General features: G+C 38.8%; 1 long non-coding RNA gene across 2 annotated transcripts in view; it reads right to left on the bottom strand.

The window, feature by feature from the left end:
* The window catches only part of LOC119156979, a 95,460-nt gene that overhangs the window by 35,752 nt on the left and 44,918 nt on the right, over nt 1–14,790 (bottom strand). For both annotated transcript variants that reach the window (XR_005107335.1, XR_005107334.1), the window contains 2 exons: nt 8,253–8,360; nt 7,134–7,256 (listed from right to left, as the gene is read on the bottom strand). This is a non-coding gene — a long non-coding RNA (uncharacterized LOC119156979). The remainder of the gene's footprint in view (nt 1–7,133; nt 7,257–8,252; nt 8,361–14,790) is intronic.

The following is a 14,790-nucleotide window of genomic DNA, read 5'->3' as shown; positions in this document are numbered from 1 at the left end:
AATATGTCTGATTGATACAAAATACATTATTAGAAGGAGTGTTCTTTAAGAAGAGACAGAGGGAACTTCCATTAGGTTTTGACTGTCATTGACATGTTAGGAAAATTACAGGCTACTGAGATGTTTCATTAAAAGAATTCTACCGCTTGAAACATTATGATTTCTTGGCTAGTATAAAGTTGTTTAGCTTTTAAGACCAGAAGAGATGACTATAATTATCTGCTCTGACCCTATGAATAAAATGGACCATAGCAAGTCACAGATTTATTCAAGCCACAAGCTGGAGCGTAGTTTTTGGAAAAGTGCCCAGTCTTGAAAAGTAAAGAGCATCTCAAAACACCAACAAAATAAAATGTGTGGACAATATTTAACACATAGTTGAAGCATCAAAGAGAGTCTAAAAGATCTTTAAAAGGCCAAATTCATTGTTGGTTTTTTTTTCAAATGGTGATGTCAGTTGACTGTAGTTGATGCCAGTGAAGTGTTACTGTAAAAGAAAAGTGCAGGGAACGTGCTAACCACCTTCCCAAGGATTTTTCATGTTATGTGTCATGTTCCATGCTGTACCCCCGCCCCCCCAGTTTAGTATTACCTGAAGTAGTCACCTTGGCCCTGACTTTTATCCCTTCTCTGCATGGTGCTCATTTCCTTTTCCTAAGTCCAGGGACCACTGGAGAATTAACCGCAGACACTGCATCCTGAGCTTGAAATGAGTTGTAGTGAAAGCTGAGACTCTGGGACACTTCTTTATTTAATTTAGAATCCAGAATGGATTTATCTAACTTAATAAACATATTGTTAAGGAAACCTAAATAATAACATAGAGCTCTTATGAAACTCTTAAACAAAGAAACTCTTAAACTTTAAAAACCCAAACTTTCTCAAGAGTTACAACTGAGACTGGCACTAGAGTCTTAGGGGAGTTTGCTTATGAAATGGCTGAAGGGGTAAAGCTGTAAAAACAAATAACAAACTCCTTCCACCCCTGTCCAAATTCCCATGTGAAAAGATGCACCAATAATTACAGTTCCTTCTTTCTTCTGATAGTATTTATCTTATCTGTTTTATTTCCTTGCCTATAAAGTTTCATTTGGATATTAGTCTGCTTTATGAAAATAAATCCTGTAGCTGTTGTTATACCACCTCCCAGGACAAATATCTATGTATATAAAGAGTAACCGTCTTGAATTTCATTGCTGTGTACTTTTGAGTAAGACGTAAGGATTTTTGTAGAGTTTGATCCTGTAATGGTCTGTATCATGCCTTCCAGGCTTCTCGTATGACATTAAGGTTTTCTTTCGTCCCCTTCTCTAGTACCCACTCTACTAACAGTCTGCAACATGTGCTAGGAAACAGGGGTATCAGTATGCTAACAAAGTACTTTGAGAAAGACAAATTTCAAACTAAGAAAACCTGCATTCCCCAAACTACCTGCATGCGATGAAACCAGTGATTTATTACAGAATTAAGACCGTGGAAGCCAGAAAACATTTCAATTTAGTTTCCATTCAGCTCCTGTCCACAAATATGCAGCTTAAGGCAAGTCCTCAAGTGAATATAGCTTATTCTTTTTGCCTTTTACACATAGGAAAACCCAGTTAGTATTGTACCTTTTCTTAAATACTGAAATTAATAATATTTCTGATCATTTTCACTGGTAATAATCACTGATACAATTTGTATGTCCTCCCAGTAGATAGAAAAACCTTTCCAGGCATCTGCCTGCCTATAATTAAAAAAGATCTCCAGCTACGCACCAGCAATAACAAGCATAGTAATGACACATTACTTTGTGCTGAACTGAGGCTATGTGACATTGTCATTGGGCACATAAAAATCTAAAACATGATGGAGTCACATAGCTCCCTTCTATTACCTTTTAATGCTACTATCCTGAGATGAGTTACTCTTTATTTGCATTAAAGTGAGGAGGAATTCTTCTCTTAAGGAGCACCAATTAATTTTAGAAGATACCATTACTGTGCCTAACATTTCCAGTTAATGAAATCCAGATTTTTATATTGTGCCTGTAGTTGGTTGTATTCCTTCTTTACAAATTGTACAGAGCTCCTCAGTCCAAAGTGAAAGTAAATAGTAACTTAAAAGTAGTCATCCCAGTGCACCCCTGAAAAGTAAGTAAAGCAAAGCACCACAACTGGAGAAAGATCACTATTCGCTGTGGCTTCCACAGATCTGATCTCCTACCTTAAAGTGTTTCCAGTGTTTGCGGTTTCCATGCAGGAACTCACTGATGAGCATGTTGGTATGGTTTGTGAAACATAGGTGGTATATGTACACCTGTAATTGCTTTGTTGTCCACGTGTGGCAGAGACATGGTACTGGTGGCTAGAGTGTGATTCTCACAAACACACACCACCTCCTCCACCCTCCCCTCCAAAAAACACACCAAAACCCCAGACATGTCCTTTTCATGTATATTTGTGATATACAGAGGTGAAAAGTGCTGTGGTAGAAGATTATTATGCAGTTCCTTCAGTTTTAACTTAACAATTCAAATTCTCTGAAGGGCTCTTTGAATTCCATAAGAATGGGTCTTTTTAGGATGTTATTGATATCAAGCAAGTTACCCCGGATTTATACTGAAATGAGTGATTTCTCATCTTCACAGTGTGCCAAGTTTGATTTTAATTTGCACTGAGGCAAAAGTCCCTTCAGTAAGTCAGTCTTGCCTAGATAAGAATTCATGTCTTTGCTTTTGAGCTTTTGTCACACAACTCATTTTGCTGAACCATTACAGGAAAATAAATGCTTTTTGTACGAATTCAGCACTTGCCATCCTTCAGTTAAGAACTGACAGATCTCTCTCACCTACGTGTTTCTTAGTCACTCCAAAAGTCTTGTTTTGTTTTGTATTTCCAAAGAAGTCAAAAGAGGGAAATAAAATGGAAGTTTTACATGCCATACATCCGTAAACATACACACACACAAATATGTTAGCCCTTCAGCCCACCTGAAAGGAAGTAGAACCTTCCTGAAGAACTGAAGCAGCGTTGTTCGCTGTCTGGTCTGATGTGCTGTGGAAATGTTGTCCTAGACATGACCCTGTCATGCCAACCACTGTCATTCTTATGAATAATTATAGTCAAGTCAGTGGAGAGCTGGCTGTAGGGAGTGGTCATTTTCATGAGTCAGACTTGAGGAGTTAAGTAAGTGCTGCATTTTTGCAGCAGGCTTCTAGATGTGGTTGGGAAGAAATGTTACAACTTAGCACATACGTTGTCATCCATCCCAAATGTCACTGTGTAGCTGAAGCTGAATATTTGATTTGGTTATATGTATTGTCACTTCACCTGGTGGCAACCGTTGCTATAGTGAGAGGCTGAAAGGCCTGTCATGAGGATGGAAAGATGGACCCTCTGCACAGGCTGCATCCGAAGGGAGATGTACTACCTGCTTCCAAAGTCATACCTTCTTCTCCTGACACTTAAGATTGGTTGTCTATGCCCAAAGTGTGCTATTTGTTACCTAAAATGATATTCTACATGGCTTTCAGTCCTGTTACCAGCCTTAAAATGACAAATTATCTTCTCAGCTTCTAGTGCATTATTACAATGTTTTTATTGGTGAACAAAGCAAATGGGTTTCAAGTTAGCCTCAAAGATGTGATTGTGAGATACCAAACAGTTTTCTCATGGTCCTGCTGATGCATGCAATGGTTCACATTTAACCTGTGCAAAGATTAATATAGATATCATGTGACATCTTCTTTCTGACTCTTTGACCACTACTAAGGCGCAGTACTTTGTAGTGCTGTCCTGCATCCATTTGTCAACCGTACCTAATTGATTAGGCTACTGTAACATTTTTATTCTGCACATGAAGTTCCCTCCTCAGCAGTCTCTCCCTCCCAAAACGTACATTCATCATTAATTAAAAAATCAATGGGGGAGATGGTCTGGACATATACAATTGATAGCTTCCCTCTTCAGATTAGCATAACCTACCAATTCATTACGTGAAGTGAATAATACAGTTGCTGCCACTGTGAAAAGGGGCAGGTCACTTGCTGTAAATTCCTTAAAATGTGCCTTTTCATTCACCAAGTGTTTACCGTGTGTTTGGAGGGATCCATCTTCTTTTTGAGCCCAGATTTGTCTCCTATCTCTTGGCAAAGCAGCAATCATAAATTTAGACAACTAAATGCTTAAAAGTTGGAAGACTGAGAGGTTCCTCCTGGAAGCTGCAATGATTAAATGGAGAGCTGCATAGTGCTAAGACTGCAACTATGAATAAGACATTAGAAAAAGATGAAAGGATCAAAAAATTTGGTCCCTTTAAACCCAACAATGTCTCTTGCACAAGAAAGGTGATTGGAATTTATGCCACAGTGTGCATACTTTCCTGTGTTTTAGCATATTAAAACAGTGGAATCTCACAGGTATTTCTTTCACTCCATATTATACTAGGATTAGAGTCTTCCCTTTCTCTTTTCTCAAAGAAATAAGCTTTCAGTCACATTTTCCAAAATAGCTTTTGTGGGCTTTCAGTACCTACCCATTTATAACTTTACAACCCAGGTCAGTTATGAAAAAGATATAATATTTCCTGTAAGAGTCAGGAATACAGCTGACATTACGTAAGCATTCCTGTAATAGATGGATAGAAGAATAGTCTCCGCCCCTCCCCCACCCCCCTTTTTTTTAATGACAGTCAAGGATCAGATTCTGATATTGTTGTCCATGTTGTACCTTATGCCAGGAATTTCACTGAAATTAATGGGACATCTTGAGGAGTAAGAAGATGGACAACAGGAGTAATGCTTAGATTCTTCCTGTCAGTGCCAATACACTGGAATCTTTATGGTGAATAAAACTCATCACAAACTACACATACATATAACAAGAATCTTTATCTTAAATTATAAGATATGAAAAATGACTTAGCCGTTTAAATAAAAGGAATGCATGCTTACATTTCCCATAAACATTAATGGAGATGTCATTGGAGTTTTAAGTGGAGTAAAAAATCATTCCCAATTAATTAACTGCAAGAGAGCCATTCACCTCAGCAGGATTTGGACCAGGTTTCAAGTGATGCTTAGTGACTTTAATGGACTTTGTTCCAGGGATTATAAAAGCATGCCCTGTAATGTTTAAATTGGGGTTATAAAACTAAAGGTATGAACTGAACTGAAGCTACAGTAGCATTATTAGCAAATTGTCATCTATAATAAATAAATCAGGGAGAATACCTGAAGTAGGGCTAATACTACTATTTACAACAACATTTGTGCCAGGCTACAAAAAAGAGTAATGATAGCTGTCTTCCTTGTTATTAATTTGTAGTGCAACTGCCTTTGTTAGAGGTCAACAGAATATACAGGTAGTTACCAACATGTCTTAAACCAAAGATGTCTTTATCTAGTTTTATATGAAGAGCAATTTATTATTGTTTTTAATTAGCACTTCTGGGTTGTCCCTTGAGCTGATTTTGCAACACTTCCAATGTGATTACCACTCACAGTTTTTATTTAGACATTGGTGAAGAAAATTACTGCAAAATTGTCTTGCTCTTCATATGCACGTTTTGAGTCAGATATTTCTCTCCAGAAAACTTTCCAAAATGATTAATTGAAGATCCAATTGCAAAATCAAAGTCTCAGTCTACTGAAATGGTGGTCTTTCAGCACAGAAAATAAGTGCAAAGTGCCTGTACATATTAAATCCATACTGCTAGTGGTACTTCCCTGTCAAATACGGTTTTCTATTATTTACTTAGTATTATTTCTCATGTTCCAAATTATGGGGTTTTCCCATGTTTCTCCTCAGTCATCTGGCAGGATTTCTTGGTTGTTATTTTCCAGTAGTCATAATTTTATGATATTAATACAGTCCTTGCCAGAACCCCTTTGTGTTACTTTAAATAATTCTTCCACGGTGTGCTCTTCAAACCTCAGTAGCCATCTATCATATCTCTCCTGTCTTAGCCTAACTATATATACAAATCTTCCATGACCACGACACATGGAAAAAAGGAAAGATGGATGAACCAGATCTGATTATTTCTACATGAATAAAGTTTTCTTAGCTAAACAAAGGCCCTTTTCATGTCAAAAAAACTTGCAGATTATTGGCCCATGACACTACATATATGAGGTTTTCTAGAAGCATGTTATTCATTTATTTGTCTGTGATGCAGTGTTGTTACATTTTATCATGTAAACATGTACTCTAGAAGCCTTTATAAGATGCAGATTATTGACTCAGTGCTATAAATATTTACTCATAGTTTTAAAACTCAAATAAGTTGACCTGGTTGTATGACTACTCATTCTTAAAAAAGAAAGTACCGCTGTAGTAGATCTGTATTTGGAATTAAAAATAAAGCTTAGAAATCTTATCTTAACAAGCCAGAATATTTCTGAGGTAATTTCAAACTCTACATATTGTGCATTGCTCTTACAGCTTAATGGCTTGCAAAATTTTGGTTTTTAAATACAAATATTTTTTTGAATTGTAAGAAGAAAAAATTAAACATGTTTCAGTTCTAAAACTTGTTTGCCAAGTTCCAGCCCAGAGCAAAATTTTTATGGTTGAGTAACAAACCTCTGAAAATAGGGGTTTATAATGGAAACACTGACACCGCTTTAACTATAGCGGCACCAGCAGTGCAGTGTAATATACACTAGAAATAGAAAACAAGATTAGAGATGACATTTAGGACATGAGGCCTTCTCAAGGCTGTGGGAAAAATAACTGCGTTCTATTTTTTTCCACAGCCTGAAAAAGGCCTCCTGGTCTAAGTGTCACCTCTAATCTTATTTCCCATTCTTACCGTGCATTTAGTTAACCCATTTTTTTAATTATTATTGACAGCGATTTGTTGCAATTTTAAGTACCAACCCATATCCCGATTGTGGCTTCCCTAGCTAGTGTATGTCAAGGTGGTGGGGAAAGTACGAAGGAGATGCAGTACTTTGTTAATATTTCTTTATCAGAGAGTCATAGTCCTGCAGCTGGCTGGACCCTGTCATTACCAGCTGTGCTAGCTGGTGCATCAGGCAGGGGAGGGTCCCTCACACCTGCGTCAGAGCAGGGAACTGTAGGACTGTGCATGCGTGCAAGCTACTTTTTCTAAAGGCAAAGTAAAAGTTAACAATTAAATATACTTACCCTGGAACCTTTGGGAGCATTAGCCAGGACAGTCAGTTACACAGGTGCAATGGCTTCCACCACCACTTCTGGAGCAAGCCACATCTTCCACTACAATTTAGCCTGGAGCCAGGGTCCTGAGTACTGTAAAGTGAGAATGTTGCTGACCATTAAGAAATAATTTGGTAATACGTGACTCTGGGCTGGTTTGCCGTCACCACAATGCCTTGGTGTTGGCATTGTCAGGAAGATCTCTCCATTGCTGTGGCCCTCCACCAAAGGAGGGACTTGGTATGGTCTCAGAAGGGTAGCTAAGCTCATGAGGCAAGTTTTCGGTTTCTCCATGTTGAGCATTTTCCTTCCTTAGCCATCTTCTAACTCATAGCTACTTCAGTTTCCTATCCACTGCACTACATGATAATTGCCTGGGTACTTATATGGCCTTTTAATGCCCACGGTGGTGCCACAGCATTATTTTGCTGATATCTTGCAAGCTCCATTCTCAGTGTGGGGTAAAAAGGAGCAATAAGCAAAGAAAGTACCATTGCAGAACAAATGCAATTGTAATTACTTCTTGCACTCACCAGACTGATAACCAGAGGGAGATCTATATCCTTAGGATGATCAGACAGACAGAATACATCTATCTTGTCTATATTGCTAGAATGGCCAAGGTAGAAACTTGTACTACATTTGAACTGCATTTTCAGTACTCATCTGATCAATTCTTTTTATTGCTGCGTTCACAGCAGACAAAGATACTGGAAGCTACTGTCCGTTCTCCAAGAAATGCATCCTGCAAAGTCGGTAATAGTGGCAAATCTATTGCTGAAGCAATGGCCTAGTGAAATATGCTTTGTTCCACCACTGTGAAAGTTGATATACTTATTAATGTAGGGATAAATGTGACCTATTCTGTTCCATATATGTAAGTAGGTGCATAATAACATATATTTTGTTTGTATGCACAGTGTCTTCTTGGTAGGTAGGCTGCAGCCAGCAATTGCCAGCTGCTAAACATTCAAGGAAACATGAATTGAATTGCTCTCCACACTGTGGGAGAGTGGCCAGGAAAAATTCACATTTAACATAATCAATGGACTCAGCTCCTGTAGCAAAGATATAAGAAAATTTGCTTACCTGTGTACATCTTCTGGATTTTAATTTTCAGAAAATGAGGTGAATAACAATTATTCTCTCTTGCACAGATGATACATCTTAAAGCCTATGATAGCTCCCACAGAAAATCTGGAATATGAATGATTTAGTAAGGTTGAGCTTTCATGTTCATTTTTCAACAAGATTTTGACATTGTTATTGGCACAATACCTTAATCGACTTCATGTTGTTTACAGATACAGGAAAATGTCATATACTTTCTTTAATCTTTAGGAAATATAAACATTCTTTTAAAAATGTTCTTTCCAGTGCTTACATCTCTCACTGAACAGTACATTATGCACAAGCCAAATGCATGATATAGTCATTTCACAAAAAGTAGCATGATGATTTAAAATGCCATTAGTTACTGAAGCTGCTGTGGCAGGCTGCTAACCACACTACTTGTTTGTAGGCAACTGCTGGGAGACGGAACATTCTTCCAAAACCATTTTCTTGGTCATACAGGGCTGTGAATGTGGGACATAAAAAATGGGTGGAACAGAAGCCTATGTTGGGAAAGCAGAAGTCTCCACTTCAGGCTATAGCTGTGCTAATCACTGCACATGGAGTGCTAAATTATTCCAGGTGACATGCTGAACCTAACACTCATGTCAGAACACTGCATTACACCAGCCATTATCTCTCACTTGTGACAGTCTCCAGTCACAATTCTGGCCTGCAGGGGCAGAACAGGAGTTTCTGAGAAAAGGTTCTCTGCACATAGAAGCTGCAAAGAGTTAATTTGGAAGAGTTCTGTTAAAACACTTCAGTGGAGTGAGTGGGCGCTGATGGTATTTTCACCTGATCCAGCCCCAGTGTAATCCCACATAACTCTGGTTTAAATGGGTTTTCATGCAAAAAAACCCAATTTAACTAAACACACAGTATTGCACCTTCTGTTACCCTGACACAGCTCTGTGTACAGGTGATTCTATCCTACCCAACCTGAACCAATAACCATAGCCTGCTGTTTGGTAGATGGGAGGAATGTGTTTACAAAAGCAAAGCTCATGGCTGGTGGGCACAGATCTGCAGCTCTGAAGATCCCACCAGCCATGCAAATCCTTCACCCTTAAAAAAATCCTGTATTTTCTCTCTAGGTATCTAGGTACAGGTAAATGACCTTGGAAGTGCTGTGGCAGTAGGTCATATTAAGTCAGCACTATGTCTTTTTCCTTGTTTGCGCAATTATGAGCATGTATGATACTACACTGTCAGAGACAGCAGAAGATTAACTGTGTGCTGATAATGTACACAGGAAAAGAGGACGTGGCAAAATTTGCCTAGGTTCAGCACTAGCTCTGATTCTCCAACACACAAATCTGAAATTCACTAGTGGGAAACCAAGCAAAGCAAACCAGTCTACTGGCAAAATTTGCTGAAGTGTAGGCAAACTAAAGCTGTTAGCTTCACACAGCTCTAGGTCCAGCTTATCCAGTTCTAGCAAAACTTCATGGCTTCATGCTGCATTTCTTCCTATGAAAGTCAATGTTACTATTTCTTGGTGGTTTATTTCCTTCTTGTGTACCACAGAGACATGACAGTGAAAGCTCAGTTTCAGTATGCAGGCACAGCATTTGCGTTATCTCATTCCAACAGCAGGCCCTGTTCTGCATCACATCGTTCATAGGAGGCAATAGGCAGAATGTTGTGATGCTAAATTGTGAAGATTTACAGCAACAGTTTTCTGTGATAACCTTGTATTTATGCTAATCAGAAGCTACTTGAAATAGCAGACCGATATTATAGTACCACTACGCATAACCCAGAAACCATTCACCATATTTCTCCCCACGTTTGTTTTACAATCTGGCGGGCCCATTGGCTGGAGTAATCTGAACAGATTTACACTGCATGATGAAGACTTTTTCCTCTAGGCTCACTTTGGTTGCTTCCCCTCCTTAATGAACCTTTCCCTTTAAGTCACCTTGGGAAGCAGCAGAAATCCTCCTGCAAGAATGATACTGCTGAGGATTTGCAGGGCATCTACACAGATAACTCAGCTGATGGTCAGCTTTAAAGCCTGATCCAAAAGGACCACAAGGAAACAACAGGAGGACAAAGTTCTAGGTGCTCTGACTCAGGCTGAAGCTTCTGAGTGGTTGGAGTTGGCTCCTTGCTACTTTACCTCTCTGTCATTTTCTGTGTCCTAGACATTCTTCACTCTACTCTGGAACAGGTATCTGAATCACAATTTCCCAGACACCAGGAAGTGCCTTAGCCACCACCAAATAGGTTAGCAACGCTTCTTTAGCTGGTTCAGTGCCTTTTTTGAAGACTCGACCTCTTCAGATCAGGTTGAAATGCCCTAGCAGGAAAGGAGCCTGTCTCTCGGTACAAGACAGCCAGGTACCAGGTGCTTGGGGCACTCAGCTGTTAAGTTCATTCCTGCTCTGACTAAGAAGAATCTGCTAATTATTCTGCAATCCTCTCCCACCACATCAGACATGAGAAAGTTCACATTTGAGAAGCCCCTGGGGAAAGAAATACAGTGATGCCTAAGTCCTGGACCATCCACAGACATCTAATTTCATAGCTATTCCCCTTGGTACCCTTTTCTAGAAATCTAATTCTCTGCACAGGTTCTTGGGGAAACCTGTCTTTAGCAAAGACATCTAACAAGCCAGATTCTATGGTGCTGACCCTAAATACATTTTTGCAAATGTTGCTGATAAACTTTCTTCTTTGTGTGCTGCTCATTGCAAAAGGGAAGGGTTTTATTTGCAAGTTAAACTGTTAAAAAGTAAAACTGAAATAAAGCTTGTCACCTTGTGTCTGACAAAAATCCTTAACTACATCATGATTTTGCAATACTTTGATCAGAAATAGGTTATAAATTCTTACAGTGAAACTGCTATTATACGGACAGAATATTGCCTAAAAAAGACACTGTTACTTGTGGCTACTGCAAAATGCCAAATCCTGCAGTCTGGTCTTAGTTTCCCTTTGAAAACATTTGTTAGGGAAAATCTGTAAAATTGATTAATTTATTAAGTATAATAATAGCAGTAATATTATACTGTAGTGAAGGTTATTTTGCATGATTTTAAAATATTTGCAGAAGGCTCAACATTTGGTGTCTTAATAAGGACATATTTTCACAGAAACAACTAGCAGTTTTGTGGTGTCTGCTGTAGTAACTGCTACAGCGGTGAGAGTCTTCTTGCCATGTTTTTCAATGCAGAAGGTAGAGTGTAGAGCCACCACCTTGGCTGGGGTCATTCTCAGGGTGTCGGCTAAATAGCTTAGGGCTCAGCTGGGACCAGTGCACAAGCAGTGTGACAGTCTCCATGCTAATGTGTCTGAAGGAATTTGCACAGGGGGAACAGGCCACTGGTGAGAGTAGCAGAATAAATCAAAAGCGTGAAAACAACTGCAGTCAAATGTCACACTCAAGCAGTCGGTGACTTGGCATGCTGTTTGGAAACAGGTTGGGTTACCTGTCAACATGGCATTTTCTTTCTGTTGCCAGAGAATGATGTTATCTGAGGATAAAACCTAAGGAGCACAGATGGTTGTTATACAGACTTGATCCTCTAAACCCTTATTGCAGCAAATTATTCCATTGACGTAAATGGGACCACTCCTGTGAAAAAGATCTGTTATATTCTCTAATTCTTTCATTATTGAAGTGATCTAGTAAGTACGATTATCTTGCTTCATGTGTATGTTAATACACATAAAGATGCATATAAACATATGAATAAATATAAAGATACATCTATGTATCTTGAATAATGTTATTTTGTTAAAGAGATAAACTCTGTCACAGCCTAACAGTCACTGGGATCAAAGTTATTGTTTTAAGACTGTAGGATATAAGTTCTCACATAGAAACATTCTCTCTGCACTTTCTAAACAAAGAGAGATAGACTGATTCAACTTTGGTATCTTTGCTTGGGAACCACCAGCCTGGAGTCCAGTGCCTGTCTAAGATCTAATGCTTCCGCTTGGTTTTTACATAGGCATTGAAATATTGTGGTTATGGAGCAAGAAGAGTTTAAACTGTAAACAAGAGTAAAACAAGGAAAACTGATCAAAATTCGGAATTGAGCCTTATTTGTTTTTACCTATTCCATGTTAATTTATGTATTATGATGCAAATCTCCTAGAAGTTCCTTGAAACATTGATTGTTGGAGTGTAAATAATTTTTACAGCTGCTATATCTGTTGTCAGGAAAGCCTTTATGCTCTGCGAAACTTTCAGGAGCAGAGGGCTCATGTTGTTTCCCTTACCCCATGCACTGTCTTAGAAAACAGTCCTGCTGGCTTCAGGAACATAGAAATCAAAATAGGAGCAAGTTGCCCTCAGATGGAAATCTTGCAGCCAAGAAGTTGACTCAGTTGCTTAACTTTATAATGTACCTTGCCATGTCACTGCACAGTTTTAGCAAGGCAGCTTTATGCAACTGTGTTAGAAAACACTTCCCTTCTCACTTCTTTTTGTCTGTTTCACTGCTAGTTTAGAACTGAAGCCAAACTCTTGCAAGTCCATTCTATCTAAGCAAGGATTAAAGAAAATACTGAATCCCTGCCCTCCTTCAGTTTTGGGGAAAAAAATTACAGTTCTTATAATTCTTTGCATATAAGCCATGCAGTTCAGCTTAGAGCCTGAACTTTCCTCAAGTTTTGGTATTTTGGACCATTATTTAGACCTTCTCATTTACAGTCTGCTAAACAATTTCTGTTTTGGGGATACCTTTTCCCCAGGGAAACCTGCAGTGTTGGAGTGGGGGACAGACCACCTCTAACGCTTAACTCCTGCTGGCACTAGTGGACCAGGTAGCAGTAGTCTGGTCACACAGAAATTTCCCATGATTTTTGAAAACTTGATTTCCTCTAATTAAAAACACATTATGAATTCTTTCGGGGGGTGGGGGAAACATTGCTGATTTTTATTATTGCTGTCACTCCATGGATTCAGCCAGCTGAATAATTTCTTATGAATAACAGTTAGTTTGAATTCTGGCATTTTTAATTAACTAAGAGTATTTTGTCATTATTTTACCACAGATGGACTGCAGTGAATCTGCCTGCAATGATTCTGTCCCATATTTTCTTTAAAAACAGAATCAATGTGATGACCTGCAAATATTTTACTTCCTTTGGTGCCCTTTACTTGAGCATTCTCTTTCAGTATGAACATATTTCTTCATTAAAGACTGAAATGAATATTGGTATTAGTCCTAGGTTCATCAAATACAAAAAACATGAGGAAAAAAGGTGGAACCGTTTTCACAAATAACAGCCCAGCCCAAAGCTCTCCTTGAAAAACAATGTAAGGAAACTTTATATGTCTATGTCTGTCCATGTAAAAAACAGACTATCCATTTGTTTTTATACTTTTTCTGCAAAAACATCTTTGCCTCTGGTATAACGGAGCATTCATCATGACTCTTTATCTAAAGAAGCCAATCCATAGAAATCGTTTGGAGCCAGTTTTCTGGAGCTCCATCTGAATCTCAGTGCATGTCCGTGTAACTCAGTAACTCACCTGCTGACCTCTCATCTGAGAGGTATGTATGTCTGAATGGATAGGCCTACCACCACAAATTGTAATACTACAGTGACAATGAAGCACAGTGCAAGCTAATGCTGACATTCATTCCTGAAGCTGTAATTTAATTTAGTTATAAATGAGCTTAGCATAAGTATTACTTTGAAGTAATTTTCATTTCTCATTTGCCGGCTAGAGCTTGCAAACAGTAGAGTAAAGGTCTTCTTACTTCAGCTACAAATAAGTTAGCAATTTATTTTCTGTCAGGAAGACTACAGTGTAAATGCAGAGTCAGCGAATAATTTTTGACTAATTCATCCTGCATATGGGTACTTGGAAACTACAGATACTGCACAATAATCTCTATCTACAAATATTTCCCAAAGGAAAAGAGAACTTCAGGTTTATAATAAATCATCATCATGGACTGCTGTTAGCCCACACTAAAGAAACACTGTGGACAAGTCGAGGTGTGGGCAGTCTGGCTCAGCATTAGGAGCACAATCCCTGTGTGAGGGCAAAGCAAGGCAAGTTCAGAAGGTGGGAAGAGGACATGAAGAGGATACAGGAGGGAATGAAAGCCTCAATCTATCAGAAAGCAGCTGCAAGAGCTTCTTTAAATACACCTGCTGTTCTTTGATGAGGTTGCAAGCTTATCTGCACCATGGCCAGCTAAGCCAGACTTATATGTCCATTTAGAGCTAAGAAGGAGCTAGAGGAGAACTGGATTGGAGCTTTGATTGAAGACTGACATGCAGACTTACAAGTTGTTTGCTTCCCTTCTTTTCTGTTACTGTGCCTTGCTTAGCAGCACAGCACTAGGAGCAATGTGGCACACAGATCCAAGTTCTGGCGCTCTAACAGTGGGTAATAATTTCTCTAATGCTCATGCTTGCCTGATTCTTTTCCTTTCACTCCAGATTTCTCTCCTGTGCTGTTGTCATTACCCCTGTACCTCTAGATAGATGTAGAGATAATTCACCTTTCCCATTTTCTTTACTACATCTCCACGAGAACCAT

Source organism: Falco rusticolus, chromosome 13, assembly GCF_015220075.1.
Source record: "Falco rusticolus isolate bFalRus1 chromosome 13, bFalRus1.pri, whole genome shotgun sequence".
In the NCBI taxonomy this organism is placed as follows: Eukaryota; Metazoa; Chordata; class Aves; order Falconiformes; family Falconidae; genus Falco; species Falco rusticolus.
The sequence above is the reverse complement of the archived record's forward strand: the minus strand, read 5'-3'. Positions and strand labels throughout refer to the sequence as shown.